The following is a 17,453-nucleotide window of genomic DNA, read 5'->3' on the forward strand; positions in this document are numbered from 1 at the left end:
ATTTACACCACTGGATCTAAACACCCCCTAAGATCTCACTACTAGAATCCTAAGATTTGCCAAGCGTCCAAACAAAAAATCCTACAGACAGTCAGGAAGATTTAGGTGGCCGACCGTTTGAAATTTTAATGAGGGTTGTTATGAGAACATTCGGCTATTTAGCATGTGGCCGACGGGATATATCAGTGAGTGAGAGTTATAAGATACCACTCGGAAATGGTTTTAAGTGGCCGACGGGGTATATTAGTAACCGAGAGGTTTAATTTAACTCTCGGAAATTATCATTAGTGGCCGACGGGGTATATTAATAACCGAGTGGTTTAATTCAACTCTCGGAAATTATTATTAGTGGCCGACAGGGTATATTAGTAACCGAGGGGTTTAATTTAACTCTCGGAAATGATTATTAGTGGCCGACAGGGTATATTAGTAACCGAGGGGTTTAATTTAACTCTCGGAAATGATTATTAGTGGCCGACAGGGTATATTAGTAACCGAGGGGTTTAATATAACTCTCGGAAATTATTATTAGTGACTGACGGGGTATATTAGTAACCGATGGGTTTAATATACCTCTCGGAAATGGTTATAAGTTCCGAAGGTACAGGAAAAAATTACCGAGAGGACATAACTTTACCGATGGTTCACAATGGTACCTTTGGCAATAATATGTGACAAAGAGAACTATATTTGCATTAAAAAATGTAATATAATATGTACTGTAGGCTATAACTGAAAAAAAAAACAAACGTCCTTATATATAGTAACTTTGTTTTTTTAAAATCTTTATTTTAGATCAAATTGAAGTATATACACGTGGGCACAATAAATTAATAGACTCTCTAGTCTTTACCATATTAACCACATAGTTGTTATCTTCAATTTGATTGGTTTCATATGTAAGACATCTTGTGCTTAGCATCAAATATAGTATATATGCTTATCCATTTTATTCTCATATATCCTCTTCGTACGAGTTATTCTCACAGCCAATTTTCTCCTTTTCCATTTCATTAACTCGGCCCCCTGCACTGTATGTACCCGCTTCATGGCACCTTTGTAGTTACGTCCCAATCTCATAAATTATTATCTCATTTCTTTACAAATGCAATGGTATACGATTATTTTTCACATGATACAACCATGTATGCTCATGTATGTTTGCATTAAAAGAGTTTATAACTTTGACCAGATAAGTTTATGAAATGGCATGCATTTACGTCAAACTAAAGAGAACATTATTCAATAGTATTAAAATTGTGCAAAAAAAAAATCATGAGCATAAAAATGTGGCCATATTTTATTAATATTATCTATTTTGTAAGCATGATGTAATACAATCCGAAATTTTAAAAAATATATATTTCAGTTCTTGGGTTTGAACTCAAGACCTCCAACACATAAATATAATGATTCTAAACCAGCTGAGCTATGCCTTCCACACTGAACAAAAAGGCACCAAAATATTAAAGTACGTGTTAGCGACCTAAAAATTTCCAATTCGCAGAGTGTGGCCGACGGTTTCCTTATTCGCGCCCACTTCCGATCTCCTAAAATAATACGCGCGCAAATTCACCGCCCACGCGATAAGTAATATATAACTCTTGCGTCTTTTCTCCTTCGAAATAGTTGGTAGCAAAACTGATTCATTAGATTGAATCTGTGAATTCCCTTCTCTCCGTACGTCATCGCCGGTCCCTCCTCTCCCTACCGGCAGAATTTGCTTCGCCGGGCACACGCGAGGGCACCACTCCACGTCAAGGTATGGTCATCCCTCCCTCCTGCTCTCCCTCCCTCAAAGTTTTCTTCCTGCAATGGCCTTATTCTCTCCATTATTCTGATTTTTGATTTTTGTTGAGTGCAATTTTCTAGCAATGATCTGTAGTGGATGAACAACTATGTGCTAAATTCAGATAATTATTAAAGATCTATAGTGGATGTTGCGCTGTGGCCTCTACTATTCGCCTAGGTGGCCTAGTGCTGGCTCTGTCATAAAAATTCTGAAAATACTCCTCTTCTCAAATCTCCAAATCCACTTCTCCCTTTTATCTGGGATGTAGCGAACCTGCCCTTCACTTCACAGTATTCCCATATTACATGCACACCTGTTGGCACCGTAGAATTCTTCAAGACATGTACTATTGTCCTTTAGTTTACTTCCCCTGCAGATTGTCCATTTTTTTTTAGGAATCTATATACTGTCATTCTTCTCTGCACAATCATGCCCTTGTCTGTTGAATGTAGAAAACTCCCATATATACTCATTTTTAACTTCCGCAATATAGTATATAAAATTTTGAATGATACACTCAGGCAACCTGCTAATGGAGGAAGACCGTGGTTGGATGTACTCTGAAAAAAAGGGCAGGTCCATTAGTACAGCTTGGAGGCAGGGGTTAGAAAAATTTCTAGACCATGCTTTTTCATTGCCTGAAGTTACTGTTGATGGGAAATCTTATTGTCCATGTAGTAAGTGTGTTTGCTGCCACAAACGCACAAGAGAGGAAATGACACTCCATCTATGCCGTTATGGCTTCCAATTAGGATATGAAAGGTGGACTAGTCATGGTGAGCCAGAAATACTTGAGGAAGATGAAGCAGAACAACATATAGGTCCGGTAGATCAAATGAATGAAATGTTAACTGATGCAATTGTTGCACATGATGTTAATCCGAGTGAGGAACCAACACCTACAGCTGCAGAACTATACAGATTGCTAGAGGAAGTAGACACACCAGTGCATGAGAATACAAGACAAACACGTTTGTCAATTGTGGCACGTCTAATGAGTATCAAAACACAAAATAACATGTCAAAAGCCTGCTATAATGAAATAATGAATCTACTACATGATAGTTTAGGAGATGAGGCTGGAAATAAACTCCCCAAAAATTACCATAGGTCTAAAAAGCTTGTGCACAGTCTTGGCATGCCATACAAGAAGATTCATGCATGTACAAACAATTGCATGCTTTTCTATAAGGAAAACGAGCATAAAGAAAACTGCACTGTTTGTGGTGAGGCTCGGTATGAAGAGTCGGCTAGAGGAAATAGATCAAAGCGAGTCCCACGGAAAGTTTTGCGTTATCTCCCCATCACTCCAAGGTTGCAGCGATTGTACATGTCTGAGACCATGGCAAAGCATATGAGATATCATGCAAGGCCTCGTGAGGAAAGCAATGTTATGGGTCACCCTTCGGATGGGGAAGCTTGGAAGGAATTCGATAAGGAGTTTCCTGATTTTTCTCAGGAGGTACGGAATGTGCGGCTTTGTCTAGCAACAGATGGTTTTACACCATTTAGTATAGCTTCAACTCCATACTCTTGTTGGCCAGTCTTTGTTGCTCCATATAATCTACCACCTGAAATGTGCACTAAAGATAATAATATTCTTCTTTCACTTGTTATTCCTGGCCCAGAGCACCCAGGGAAAAACTTAAATGTTTTCATGGAGCCTCTAGTTGATGAGCTTCTTGATCTATGGATGAATGGAGCTGTCACATATGATCGTTTTCTGAAGCAAAACTTCAATATGAAGGCTGCAGTAGTGTGGACTATTCATGACTTTCCTGCTTATGGCTTAGTATCTTGTTGGAGCACCCATGGAAAACTTGCTTGTCCTATATGTGGAGGTGGTACGAAGGCCTTTCAGTTGAAGCATGGGCATAAAGCTTGTTGGTTTGATTGCCATAGGAGGTTCCTCCCTAGTAATCATGAATTTCATAGGAGCTTAAAATGTTTTCGAAAGAAAACAAAAGTGTTAGATCCTCCCCCAGAGCGCTTAACTGGTGATGAGATATACAAGCAGCTCATGAGCCTTGTTCCTGATAGAACCGGTAAGCATACCTTTGAAGGGTTTGGGGAGACACACAATTGGACAGGTATAAGTGGTTTATGGAAATTACCATACTTCAAGAAATTGATGCTTCGTCATAACATTGATGTCATGCATAATGAGAAAAATGTTGCAGAGGCAGTGTTGAGCACTTGCCTAGATATTCAAGATAAAACTAAGGATAATGTGAAAGCACGACTTGACATGGCTGATATTTGTGATCGACCAACTCTAAACATGACTAAAAGCACCAATGGTAGGTGGCAAAAGCCTAGGGCAAAATATTGTGTTACAAAGGAGGATAAATTGACCATTATGAAGTGGTTTAAGGACTTGAAATTTCCTGATCGGTTTGCAGCTAACTTAAAGAAAGCTGTGAACTTGTCTAAGTGCAAATTTATTGGGTTGAAAAGCCATGATTTTCACATATTTATAGAACGTCTGCTACCAGTTGCATTGAGGGGGTTCATTCCAGAGAAAGAATGGAAGGATTTGTCTGAACTAAGTTTTTTTTATAGACAGTTGTGCGCCAAAGAAATTGATAAAGAACAAATGCATAGACTTGAAAAAGAAATTGTAGTTCTGTTATGCAAGCTTGAGAAAATGTTTCCACCGGGTTTCTTTAATTCAATGCAACATTTGATTCTACATCTTCCTTATGAGGCAAGGGTTGGCGGTCCTGTACAATTTCGTTGGATGTACCCCTTTGAAAGGTATTGTAGCTTTAACTAGCTTAGATACTATTTGTCTTGTCAATTAAATTGAAAATTTATTAATATATTTATAGGTGTATGCGCAAACCTCGTCTTAAAGTTCGTAACAAGGCAAGAGTAGAGGGCTCAATCGTGGAGGCATATATTGTAGAAGAGACAACAAATTTTATGTCTATTTATTTTAACAAAGACATTAGAACAACCTGGAACAAGCCTAATAGATACAACAATGGTGGTACAGTGGTGCAAAATGATGGTTGCACCTTAGATGTGTTCCAGGAACAGGGCATGCTTCATGGTAGAGGTGTGCCTCGAGACCTTAGTCCACAAGAGTTGAATGCTGCGATGTTATATGTCCTGACTAATTGCTCTATGGTCTACAAATTTCAAGAGTATGTGATGAAAATTTCATTATATATAGTTTGTTACAAACAAAATTTCTAATCATATCTTATTTGTAGAAAGTTTTCTGAAGAGAAGCATGCAATGCATAATAATCTTTCAGTCGAGGGGCTTGATCAATTGATGAGAGAGGAATTTGTTGACTGGTTTAAGAATGTTGTAAAAACTCTATATATATCCTTATATTTTCTTACCTATAATGTTCAAAATATATATTTTTAATTTCTAAATTATTTACTTATTGGAGTGTCGGAATGATCCAAGTGCAGATGATGATTTGTGGAATTTAGCTACTGGATGCAAGCCTAGGGTCTTGTCATACAATTCTTATGATATTAATGGCTATCGTTTTAGGTCTGAGAAATATGAAAAATCTCGTAGAAGGTTGACCACAGTAAACTCAGGGGTTTGTTTGTCCTCGTTTACCTCTGATGACCAGCAACTTGACTACTATGGTGTCATCGAAGACATTATAAAACTAACATTTGATGCTGGCCGGAAGATTGAAATAGTGCTGCTCCAATGCCGTTGGTTTGACCCCATTCGGGGCAAACGATCCACACCAACTTTGGGAATGGTAGAAATAAAGTCTACCTCAAAATTAACAAACTTTGAACCATTTGCTATGGCTCATCAAGCAACACAAGTATATTATCTGCAATATCCTTCCCGAAGGCGAGACTTGCGTGATTGGTGGGTTGTATACAAGATGCAACCAATTAGAAGCTTGGTCATCCCAAGTGAAGATGTCTGTTACCAAGAAGAGGATTTGCAGGGAAATTTAGTCGTAGATTCAGGGAACTTATTTGATGAGATTATAATGTCAACCAATGATTCTGAATATGTGGTTGATCCTGATGAAATTGAAATTCTACAAAAGCAAGGCAATGAGGAACCTTCAGATAACATTAGTAGTGATGAGATCCATGAAGAATCAGATGAAAGTGGTGGGGAGGAGGGTTCTGAAGAACAAGTTGATGATGGCGATGATGAGGACGAGGACAATGATGACGAGGAGAATGGAAATGATTCAGAATATGATGATGATGATTATTGAGTTTATTTTTTTCATAGCTTTATTAATTTGGTGCAAATTTATTTGAGTTATCCTGATAATTTATTTTAATAATATATGGTATTATATAATCAATACTTTGGTGCAAATTTATCCTAAGTGTCATGCTAATTTCCTGTAGTACTATGTTCTATTATATAATCAGCTATTTAATTTGTTTTCACTCTAGAAGGTCAGTACCATGTTTCTTTATTTTCATTATTTTTCTGTGCAGTGCTTCACTGTGATACAACTATACTAATTACCATCTCACACTTGTAGGATGAGCGGGCGCTTAAGACATAGACCTCAACCTCAAAGTGAGGGATCATCAAGGCAAACAGGATCAGCTTCCAGTGCTCAAGCAGGAAATGGAGGGTCTTCGCCAACCAATGTCGAAGACGATGAGTCCAACACCCGTGCAAGGACTGGGAGTGGTGATAGACTGGAGGAGGCTGATCATCCTAGAATAGTCCCAGCTGGAGAGTAGTAAGTTTTACATAAATTTCATTTCAACTTCTTCAAGTGCATGCTTAACAAAAATCTTTATTACAAAACAGAGCTAATATATATGGATGAACGAATTTGTGGATATACTAATATTTTACTTTCTGTTTGTAGCGCTTTTGAAGTGTATCCTTATATCTCATCTCGTAGACCATCAATAGTGCAAGGTGCACTATTGCGTAAGTTCTATCCTGGTGCTTTTGGTCTCGTAGAATGCAGGACACCTGCACTTACTTGGAGGGACTACAAGAGGTCTACAAATGAAAGAATAATGTCACCAGCTGACCGAGTTCTTAAAGAATTTTGGGTAAGTTTTCCTCATATTTGTGATAGTCTCAACAGCGTGGAAAAATAATATTATTCTTGCTTGATTTGGCAGTATCGTTTTAAATGTGATCCCACTGACAAAGTGGAAGCTGATAAAGTCTTGGAGCAAAATTTCAAGAAGAAAGTGCCACAGGTGCTGTTCGAAGAGAAGAAAAGAGCTACCAACAAGTTATATAAAAAAGGCAAAGTACCAGCAGAGGATGTTGATGAGGATGGTAACCATTGGCCTACTATGCAAGCTTTGGTTTTTGCTAGACCAAAGGATTTTTCAATTACTGAAGAGGGTTGGCGTTTACTTTGTGAGCACTGGAGTACACCTGAATTTAGGAAGAAATCTTTAAATGGGAAGAGAAACAGGTTAGCTGGAGGTGATACTGTATACCAATGCGGCGGGTCACGGGGCTTGGTCGCTACAAAGCAGTACCTGGTAATTTGTAGCAATCCATAGAGCTTGTTCCTATATAAAATCGTTGCATATACTAATTTATTTGTAATGCAGCAACATACAAAAGGTGGGCAACAAGGACTTGCTGCTGCTTGGCAGCACACACATAGGATGCAACAAGGAAAAAATGAGCAGCTATGCAACCAGAGGGCAGAAGAAGCTTGGGTAAGCTCTGTAATTTTACTTTTTAAAGACTGCTGCTTAATTATGAGAACCAAAACCTCAGTAATGTTGAACCTCTCATGATCAATTACTAGCTTAAGTTTGGACTTAGACGTAGATGCTACTTGCCTCCTATTTTTCGAAATTTTCATCAGGAACTCCTCCATGTGTGCCAATTTAGAAACCCTCCAAAACACATGGTGTGATCTGAATGATCTTTTAAGATGAATTGATGGTTTCTAAATCGTCAGCTCGCATGAAAAAAGAAGTTTATAATGAATTTACATAATGTTCGATTGAGAAACATATAAACTGCAAGTCAAATAAGCAATTAGAAATAGTTATGTAGTCTGATTCCTGAAAGTTGACAACTCCAATTTCTTACTAGTTAGTGAAGTATAGAGGCCTGATCAGCCTTGTGACACTAAATACATGTGTTTTCTGCTATTAAGACCACATAGAAAAACATTTGATGTATATATGTACAATATTTGCAATTTTAAGAATTATGGATCACTGATTAATGCATGGTTTCTAATTTTGACAAAGGGATGTCTTTCAAGAGGAATGGAATGAGAATATGGACCAAACTGGCAAGTTGAGAAGCCTGACTTAGATGCCAATGTTATTTACAACAGTACAGGTCGAATGCCACATGGTAGGCTAGCCATTGCTAATGAGGCAATTAGCAATAAAGATAAGGATGCAATTAAGTCAAGGAAGAGGGCTGTGACACCGCCACCATCACGTGTCTCTGCAAGAGAAATTTATCAACAAAAGAAGATTAAATGTTTGGAAAGAGATAATGCTTCTTACCGTGGCTTGGAGTGTGTTGTGCGGGTATGATTTGTTCTTTATAAATTGGATACAAAAACAAGCATTTACTTAATTTTTATTAGAACCATGGCCTTAATTCTGTAACTTTGCAGGCATTGGCTGCTAAAGGTGGACTTGACTATGAAACCCTTGTGAGACAATATGCTCCTGAGTTGGTTAGTTCACTCTCTCGATAATATGTAATAGTTTTTCATTCCTGTTTTAGTAACTAACTATATTTAAATAATGCCATGATATCGATAGTATACATGAGAGCAACTAAAAGTGGTTTACTCATCTTGACTTCTGTTTCAAATGATGTTAGTGTCTTGTGTTTCTAAACACTCGTAGCATAATATATAGATGTTGCTTCAAAATTGTAGGCTTCCTCAACTAAAGATGTTGGGTCTGCTCCAGATCATCATGAGGCTGAATATCAACATGACCAGGTAGAAAATAAGTTTCTTTCAAAATATTCTTGTGATAGCGAATAAAAATTTGCTCTAGTGCAATACCTAACATTATCTAAATAAAGTGCAGTACCTAATGTTTAAGATACAATCATATATGCAGAGTGATGTTGATCAAGAGGGAGGAAATGATAATGGTGAAGATGAGGGCAATGATTTTGATCTTAAGGAAGGAAATGAGATTCCTGATTATGAGGACAATGATTTTGATCTTGGGGAAGGAAATGAGATTCCTGAAGGAGAGGGCAATGGTGATGACACTGATGGGGATTATGGAATGTCTGAAAGCGACCATGAAGATATTGATTTATGGATTATCTAAAAGCGAACATGAAGACCATGAATTTTATGAAGCTTACTTTTTCTTATGTAGAAGATGGACCACCCTTGCAGTTTAGAGAATTTTCTCTTAGTCTATCTTATTTTAAATGTTATAGACTTGTTTCAATTAAAGTCTTTCATGCAAAACATGTCAGGAATTACTTAGTTTTGCTATGGTGATGGATGATAAATATTTTTGAACAATTTGGTTATATATCTATGGTTGAACTTCCCGTGGATCTGTTTATGGATTAATTAAGCTGAAATTTGTTTTGATGTGACTATGCGCAGTAAGTTACTTTTATAAGATTAATTAAAAATGGGTACAATTTAAATTTGCATTTTTTTAGAAAATATCAAATCACCGAGGGTTTGATTTTCTTTTTCAAGTAACCTAAATAACCTCTCGGCAATACTATTTCCGAGGGTAACGAATGGATGACGGTATATAAAAACCTATGGCAAATACTATTTCCGAAGGCTTGTAGAACCGTCGGTTACTAAATTGCCGAGGGTAATCACAAATAGACGGGAAAATAAACCTCTCGGTGAGAATAAGGCCGACGGTATATTATACTGTCACTCAATGAATAACCGACGGTATACGCTCGGGAAATGTGGTCGGCAAAAAAGAACCATGCGTGGTCTCTGAAAAAAGGTCCGACCGTAAACCCTCGGGACGAAACCCTCGGGTACATAGTTACCGAGGGTACCCTCAGCAATATGATCAATTACCGACCACATGTGGCTGATGGGAAGTTGCCGACAGTTCACACTCAGTAATATGTATGGCCGACAGTTTTAATAGGTGGCCGACGGTTTAAACACCCTTGGTAAAAGTTAGGAATCTTGTAGTGTCTTTAGAAGATATATAAATGTTCGAGTCTTCTTTTTATATATATATAAAAATACAGGTGTTTTAGACTGCGGGAATTATAGCGTACTAGCGTGGTGGCTCGTCAATATCCCGGCTGAAGCTTGAAGGGCAGCATACTGCATACATGCACCTCGTTCCCCGAGTGGCGTTCCACCTGTCGCCCGCTCGCTACACCTGCACGGCACTGCACTGCACCTTCAATCTCCTCGCTCTTCGTTCCTTCTGCCGCCGTCGGGTCCGGAGAAAACAAGCGTGACACGGTGCTGGCTAAGGCCCTGTTCAGATACCACCTAAAATTTTACACCCTATCATATTAAACGTTTGAACACTTACACGAAGTATTAAATATAGTCTAAAAAATAATTGCATAGATTACAACTAATTTGCGAGACGAATCTTTGAAGCTTAATTGCTCCATGATTTAACAATATGGTAGTACAGTAAACATGTGCTAATGATGGATTAATTAAGCTTAATAAATTCATCTCGCGGTTTACTGATGGATTCTGTAGTTAGTTTTTTTTATTAGTGACTGAACACCCCATGCGACACCCTATATAATATCCAATGTGACACGTCAAAACTTTATAGTCCTGAATCTAAATACCCCCTAAGATAAGCGTTTAGGTTGCGTTCTTTCTCCTTTTGTTAACTTCCACCGTCTCGTTTTTCACGCTTCCTAACTACTAAATGGTATGTTTTATAAAAATTTTCTGTATAAAAGTTGTTAAAAAAATCATATTAATGTTTTTTTAGAAATAGTTTTTACTAAGAGCATGTACAATAGCAGATAATAAACCAACTATAAACATATTTCGAGGAGATAAAATAAGAGAGAGATGAGCGGTAGGCTACAAATCCGTAGCCAGTTGCAGCACAATCTCCAAGATACATGTATGTATGATAGGTTAGACCAAATATTAATTATGTAGTATATGTTTGTGGGTAACTATGGTATGAATTAGCTATAAAATTAATTATAGATGATTTGGAACCGATAGTTGGCCATACTATTAAACTTCTCTAATACTCTCTCCATCCTAAAATTAGAAGATAAATTTATAAATAGTAATAATGAAGCTTTTTTTTATTTTTCAGAAGTATATAGAGATATATACCATATATTGTAGTTACTAGCCAAGAAGCCGTGTATAGCAATGGAAAACAAATTTAGTCCAAGTAGTATTTTTATGATTTTACTTATTGAATAAGTAGTTGATTTCGAAATTTAGGGATAGCCAGTCGTGAAACGGAAGATAAGTCATTGGAGGGTGATGTAGTAGTATAAATTGTGGGGCTCAGTGGAAGTGATACGAGGTGTCGTAGAACGGACGCTATAAACTTTAAGTAGTACTATAGATGAGGTATATACCTCCACTCCCTTCACCTTGGAGGTATATAACTTCCAACTAGCAGATGTACTTGTTAGTCAGAATTCAAGAATATTTATAATGATGAGTTTTCAACCTAGTTCAATCTTCAATACTCTCTCCATTTTTTTATAACACCGTTGATTTTATATATATATTTGATCATTCGTCCATTCATTTTTTTTTTCAAATGCATAAGATATAAATCATGATTAAAGTATATTTAGTAATAAAATAACTAACAATAAAATAAATTATAATTATATAATTTTTTTAAATAAGACAGATGGTCAAACGTGTGTCTAAAAGTTAATCATGTTATCTATTAAAAATGAAGATAGTATTAGTTTTGATAATTCCGTTTATAGATAGATATATCTCAAAAAGGTACCTCTATCAAATGGAATAAAACCTTGAAACAGAAATAGAAGAAATAGCGCGAGACCGGTACTTGCTCCACCTCCACCAGGTGCAGGATGAATTTGGCCGGGTTTAGTTCTAAAATTTTTCAATAAACTTTTAACTTTTCCATCACATTAAAACTTTCCTATACATATAAACTTTTAACTTTTTCATTACATTATTTTAATTTTAATCAAACTTTTAATTTCGGCGTGAACTAGATACACCTTTTGTGCAGGTACGCTACTCCAGGCTCCTTTGCTCCTGTCCTCCTATGCTCCTTATTTTTGCTGGTGCTTGGGGAAAGGGTTTGACCGTGCTGACCGCCCCGTCGGACACAGAAGAGAAGAGAATCTCTGTGTGTGTTCTCTCTTCTGGTGTACCAGTAGTACGGGAGGCGAAAGCCTGGGTGCCTCGCCTGCTGACCCGGCTCCGACAATACCGACACGAGACGGCCACAGGACACAGGCAGCTTTGAATGTTTCTTTTCGTACCGCTTACCTGCACTGCCGTCCGTTCGTTCGTTGGTTGTTCGTCCGCGCAGGGCAGTGTCCGGCCATACGAGCCACTGAACTAGGGGAGTTTTGGATGGGCAGCGTCCCAGACCTATGGTTTTAAGTTCTAGCTAGGTTCGAATACCACGCTGAAGGGTTTAGAGTGATCTCGCAGAGTGACAGAGAAGCCTATATAGGTATCTGTGATTTGGGGTGACTTTTGGAGAGAGAAGGGGGCTCTATGTGGTTCAGGAGAGAACTAAGACTTACATGCGCCGAGGTTGTCGCTAAACTCCACCGCGGCCACTGTTAGATTAATGGGCTAGGCCCAATTAAATCCTAATAAATTCTATTGGTCCATATTAAGTGCTATGGGTAATAATATGTCACGCCCAGAAATTCCCGAATAGAATTCCTAGCAGAATGTGCATTAAAACCCCCATCCAGGACCGGCCGGGATACACAAACGACAAAGTTGACATACAGATCCACGTCTTATAAACATCATAAAAGTCTTACATAAATGCAACGGAAAATTAAAAGATAACTGGAGCTAAGCCTTGACTTGGACTGCAGAGGGAACACCACTCCACAGGCATCCTCGACGGCACGGACGAAGACTACTCCTCGGAAAAACCACCATCTGACGCATATTCAAACTCTGGGGTTTGGGGGAAAATAGAGCAAGACTGAGTACAACCACCGTACTCAGCAAGTCATACCGGAATAGGGGTATGGTGCAGGATATAACCAAAGGAGGCTAGGGGTTCATTTGCACAAAGCTAGCATTTATAAACAGTAGTTGAAAACAGTAAAACAGTTGTAGTAATTAATCAATATTAATCATCCACTGTCCAACGCTACACCACGTTGCGACAGGACCAACCATCCACCTGAACTAATCAATTCCATTAGACTAGACTAGGGTGAGACTAATCACGGTGAATTTGGTTGACCGCCCGTAACCGCGGGCACGTCTATTCGAATAGTTTTACTCTGATAAGAGGTGTACAACTGTACCCACAAGACACAGCCCCACGATACGTTTCCGTGTGCCGACATGCCACCACGACATACCGGATAGAGGCCGTGACAGGACCCTTCGCATAACCCCCTCTAACCAAGCACACCATACCTCAGGTTTCACCCCCACTCCTCGCAAGGCAGCGGGCAGTCCCCTCTCGTGCCTAGGTGAATCCGGAAGCCGCATAGGCCGTCGCAGGGCCCATCCAAACTCCATCACGCCCACCCTTGCCTGGATGCGTCAGCAAGAGGAAAGCTACACTACAAGCCCAGCCGTTGCCCACGCTGGCTTGTGGTAAGTACGTTAAGTTCTTCCAGGGCATCCCGCGAACTGGTCCTTAAGTGCCATGGGCGCGACCATCAAAACCATGCGCCCACAGCCCACCATTTAATATATTTTAAATAACCAACACCGGAGCGGTGGCATTAACCAACATCATTACTAGAATCTGATATCTATGCATTAATGTGATTTACCCATCGTGTGCTAGTTGAACTAAGCATGGCTAAGAAATCCCTAATCCAATATCTAGTCATGTTATATCCCAGGCTAACAAAGGAGCATGGTACAAAAATAGCATGGTTGTAACAGTAGGTAAACATCCCATAGTAACATTATAAAACAATGCAGTATTTAAGGGAAAACGATAGAGCATTTGCAATATAGGATCAACATGTTCAAGTGACAAGCATGACTTGCCTTGCTCTGCTGTTGGAGGAACCTCGGCGACTATTTCAAAGAACACCGGAGCGTCGGGAGAGCCGGAATCTAAGCGACATACAAAGCAACAATACAAACAGGCCATAAGACTACTGAAACAGAGAGCAAAACCATTTTTAATGGATTCTATGCATTTTTCTTGATTTAGTGAGACTTGAATGGGCTTAAACGGAGCTCGGATGAATTAGATATGAATTTTAGAAGATTCATTGGGTTTTTACTATAAACAGAAAAATCCTTAATTGATTTATTGCGCAATAATTAAAATCCCGAGGAAGAGAGAGAGTGGCGCCGACATGCGGGACCCACATGGCAGTGACTCGCGTGGGGGTCCGTGGTGGACCGGGTCCACGGACCGGGGAAGAAGCGGCGCACCACGTGGTGCTGACGTGGCGCCAACGTGGCGCACACGTGGCAGCCATGCGGGCAGCTGAACCGACGGCCCCGATCTACCCGGCGGCAGGGAGCACGCGGCCGGCACACACGGGCAGCTCAAGCCGACCCGGCGGCCATGGCGCATGGCGGCGCTACCGCGGGGTGGCGGCGGCAACCGACGGCGAGCGGCGGCGGCGCGACCCCGAGCGGCAAGGGGTGGCGGCGCTAGGAGGGGAGGGGAAGGACGACGAGGAGGTGCTCACTGAGGGTTCGGCCGACACGGAGGGGCGACGGCGGACGACGGCGAGGACCGGGCGAGCGGCGATTGCGAACGACAGACGGTCTCCGGAATCACCTAGCGAACAAGATGAGAGAGGTTAGAGAGAGAGAGGGAGATGGAAGAGGGCGAGGACGCTGGCCGAAGGCGGCGGCCATGGCGGTGCTCACCGGCGCACGATGCGGAGTGGGTTCCGGCGGTGGATTCCGATGGAGGAGGGGTGGACGGGACGGTCCGCACGACGGGCGAACGCGACGACGTCGATGGCACGGCTCGGCACGGCAACTAGCGGCGGCCAGAGCGGTGGCGGCGGCAGCGGAGAGGAGGGCGACGGCGCTAGGGCGGTGGAGGGCACGGGAGCAGGTGGTTGCAAAACGAAAAAGAGAGAGGAGGAGGCGGGGACGCTTTATATAGACCCGCGGGGGTCGATCGTGGCCGGGATGGCCGCGATTTCGCCGGCGGAGTGGGGAGAGGTGGGGAGGAGAGAGAGGCGGGATTCGAATTTTCGAATCCCGGGCGTCTCGAGCGCGGGCGCGGGCGGGAAAGAGAGGGAGTGGGTGCGGGGATCGCGGGGGAAGGTGGCGACGTGGGCAACGTGGCCCAAGAGGCGCGGGAGCGAGGGAGACGGCGGTTGCGGGATGCGGCGGCGACGGCCGGAGGTGGGAGACGGGCCCGACAGGTGGACCCCACCTGTCGGCGACCCGAAGGGAGGAGGGAGGCGGCCGGCTCAGCTGGGCCGTGGCCTTCGGCCGGCCCAGCGGGGAGGGGAGAGGGAGAGAATGGGCCGGCGGCCCATTCGAAAAAGAAAAAGGAGGGAAAAGAAAAAGAAAAAGAAGGAAATGAATTTCCTGGGATTAAATATTGCTTGTGCTCGATTTTAATTGGTTAAAATTATTTCTAGAGCTCTGAAAATTCCACTAAAAATCTTGTTAGCACATTTCTACATGTAGAACTCAAGAAAAATTCCACATGCCAATTCTGATTATTATTTGCATTAATTTATTTAGGGTTTCTCTCTTGCTTTTACACGATATTTTCTTGAGGCCAATTAAAAATTCAATTTAGGCTTGGGAAAAGAACTTCAGGGTGTGACATAATACCTCCTTGGAAATCTAAGTGTTGAGGTCTCAACTTAAATACAGAGCTAGTGGAGAGTCTCTGTTGACCGGTTGAGATGGTGCGCGGACAACCAGGCGGGGCGAGGCAGACAGTTGCTGCTGCTGCGCTCTCTCGTTTTGTAACGGACGGTAATAAACACGGAGAATTGATTTCGTATCAATGAACGCGTCGGTTACAGAATTAAACGTCGTGAATTAATTCCGTCGGTTACGGAATTAAATACCGTGAATTGATTCCGTCGGTTACGAAATTAAACGCCGTGAATTGATTCCGTATTAACGAGCGCGTCGGTTACAAAATTAAACACCGCGGCTAATTACTCCGAACGTTACTCTCGCGCTCGCATATATATACTCCGCAGCGACCAGAAAGATGCGAAGAAGTTCTTCCCGACTCTTGCACTTCGAATTCCTCCTCCTCTGTTCCTAAGCTGCAGAATCCTTCCCCGGTTCTGTTCACCTGCGCACACAGGTGTACGGGATGAGCAGGTGCCTCCGGAACTCTGTCCGCTTGAGAACTTGCACGGGTAGGCGTGCGATCAAGTTTGGGTAGCATTTCAAGCGCGACTGCTCCTGTTCTTCGTTCTTCGACGACAATGTTGCATCTTCCTCTACTTCTGCTTCACCATGGCTTCTACTGGAGAGAACGGAGGAGACAACATCAACGAAGGCAATACGAATGCCTCAACATCTTCTGCACCATTCTCTGGGTATAAGATTCTAACTTTATTTGATTTTCTCCTTATTATTTACATGTTCACAATGTTATCCATAGGATTTCAATCCTATGTGAATGTCAACAATGTCTATGCTTATTTTACCTTAAGCATGCTCATGTTTATGTTTAGCCTTATCACTAGATAGCTTCTCATTGTGTATGTCATGTTTATTGTCTTAATATTTTGGATTAAAATATGCCAAATTATGACCAAATTTCCAATAGCCACCGCATCCCGCTGCCGCCACTGAGGTCATCGCCGCTGCCATCTTACCCTATCGCTGCCACCGGACCCCTCCTCTGCCGCCAAATCCCGTCGTAACCGTAACCCGCCGCCGCCACCGAGGTCGTCGTCTGCTCCCCACCGAGGCCAGATACACTGCCTAGGATCCCATTGCGGTGGTCAGGGAGGGAGCCTCAATACGTGCCAACTGCAGTGACCGAAGGAGAGGCGGCAGTGCCTCGATCTCATCAATGGAGATGGGAGAGAGCTCGAGATCAAGTGCCGCCACACGGAGTTTGCCGCTGCCGATCTTGTCGCCCTCTACGGGAGGAGGCCGTTGCGGCGGCAGGGAGGAAAGAGAGGCCAGGAGGGAGCCCGTCATGGCGGCGGGGAGGGACGCGCGTTGGCGGCCGAAGGAGAGGAGGCGTCGGCCGTGGAGGAAGCCGCACGTCCAGATCCAGTATGACGATGACGACTGGGGAGGGAGCTACTTCGATCCGTGCCGACTGTGCCAACTGAAGAAAGAGAGGAGGTGGAGGCCTAGGAGGAAGTTGCCTCGATCCGCTGCCTGGAATCCGGTCGCGGCTGTCGGGAGCCCTTCGCCTAGGATCTCATTGGCCGACGGCGATCCGGTTTGCAGGAAGAGAGAAGGGAGAGGCGGCACAGCCAGGGAGGGGAGAGGACCGGCGCTGGTGTTGAAAGAGATTCCGTTGCCGACGGTGGTTCTTGGTTCGTTGGGATATTCCATGGGAAGAGGGATGGGTGAGATAGGCTGACAATGGACCCACCAAAAGTATAGGGT

Source organism: Oryza glaberrima, chromosome 2 (genome assembly GCF_000147395.1).
Source record: "Oryza glaberrima chromosome 2, OglaRS2, whole genome shotgun sequence".
In the NCBI taxonomy this organism is placed as follows: domain Eukaryota; kingdom Viridiplantae; phylum Streptophyta; class Magnoliopsida; order Poales; family Poaceae; genus Oryza; species Oryza glaberrima.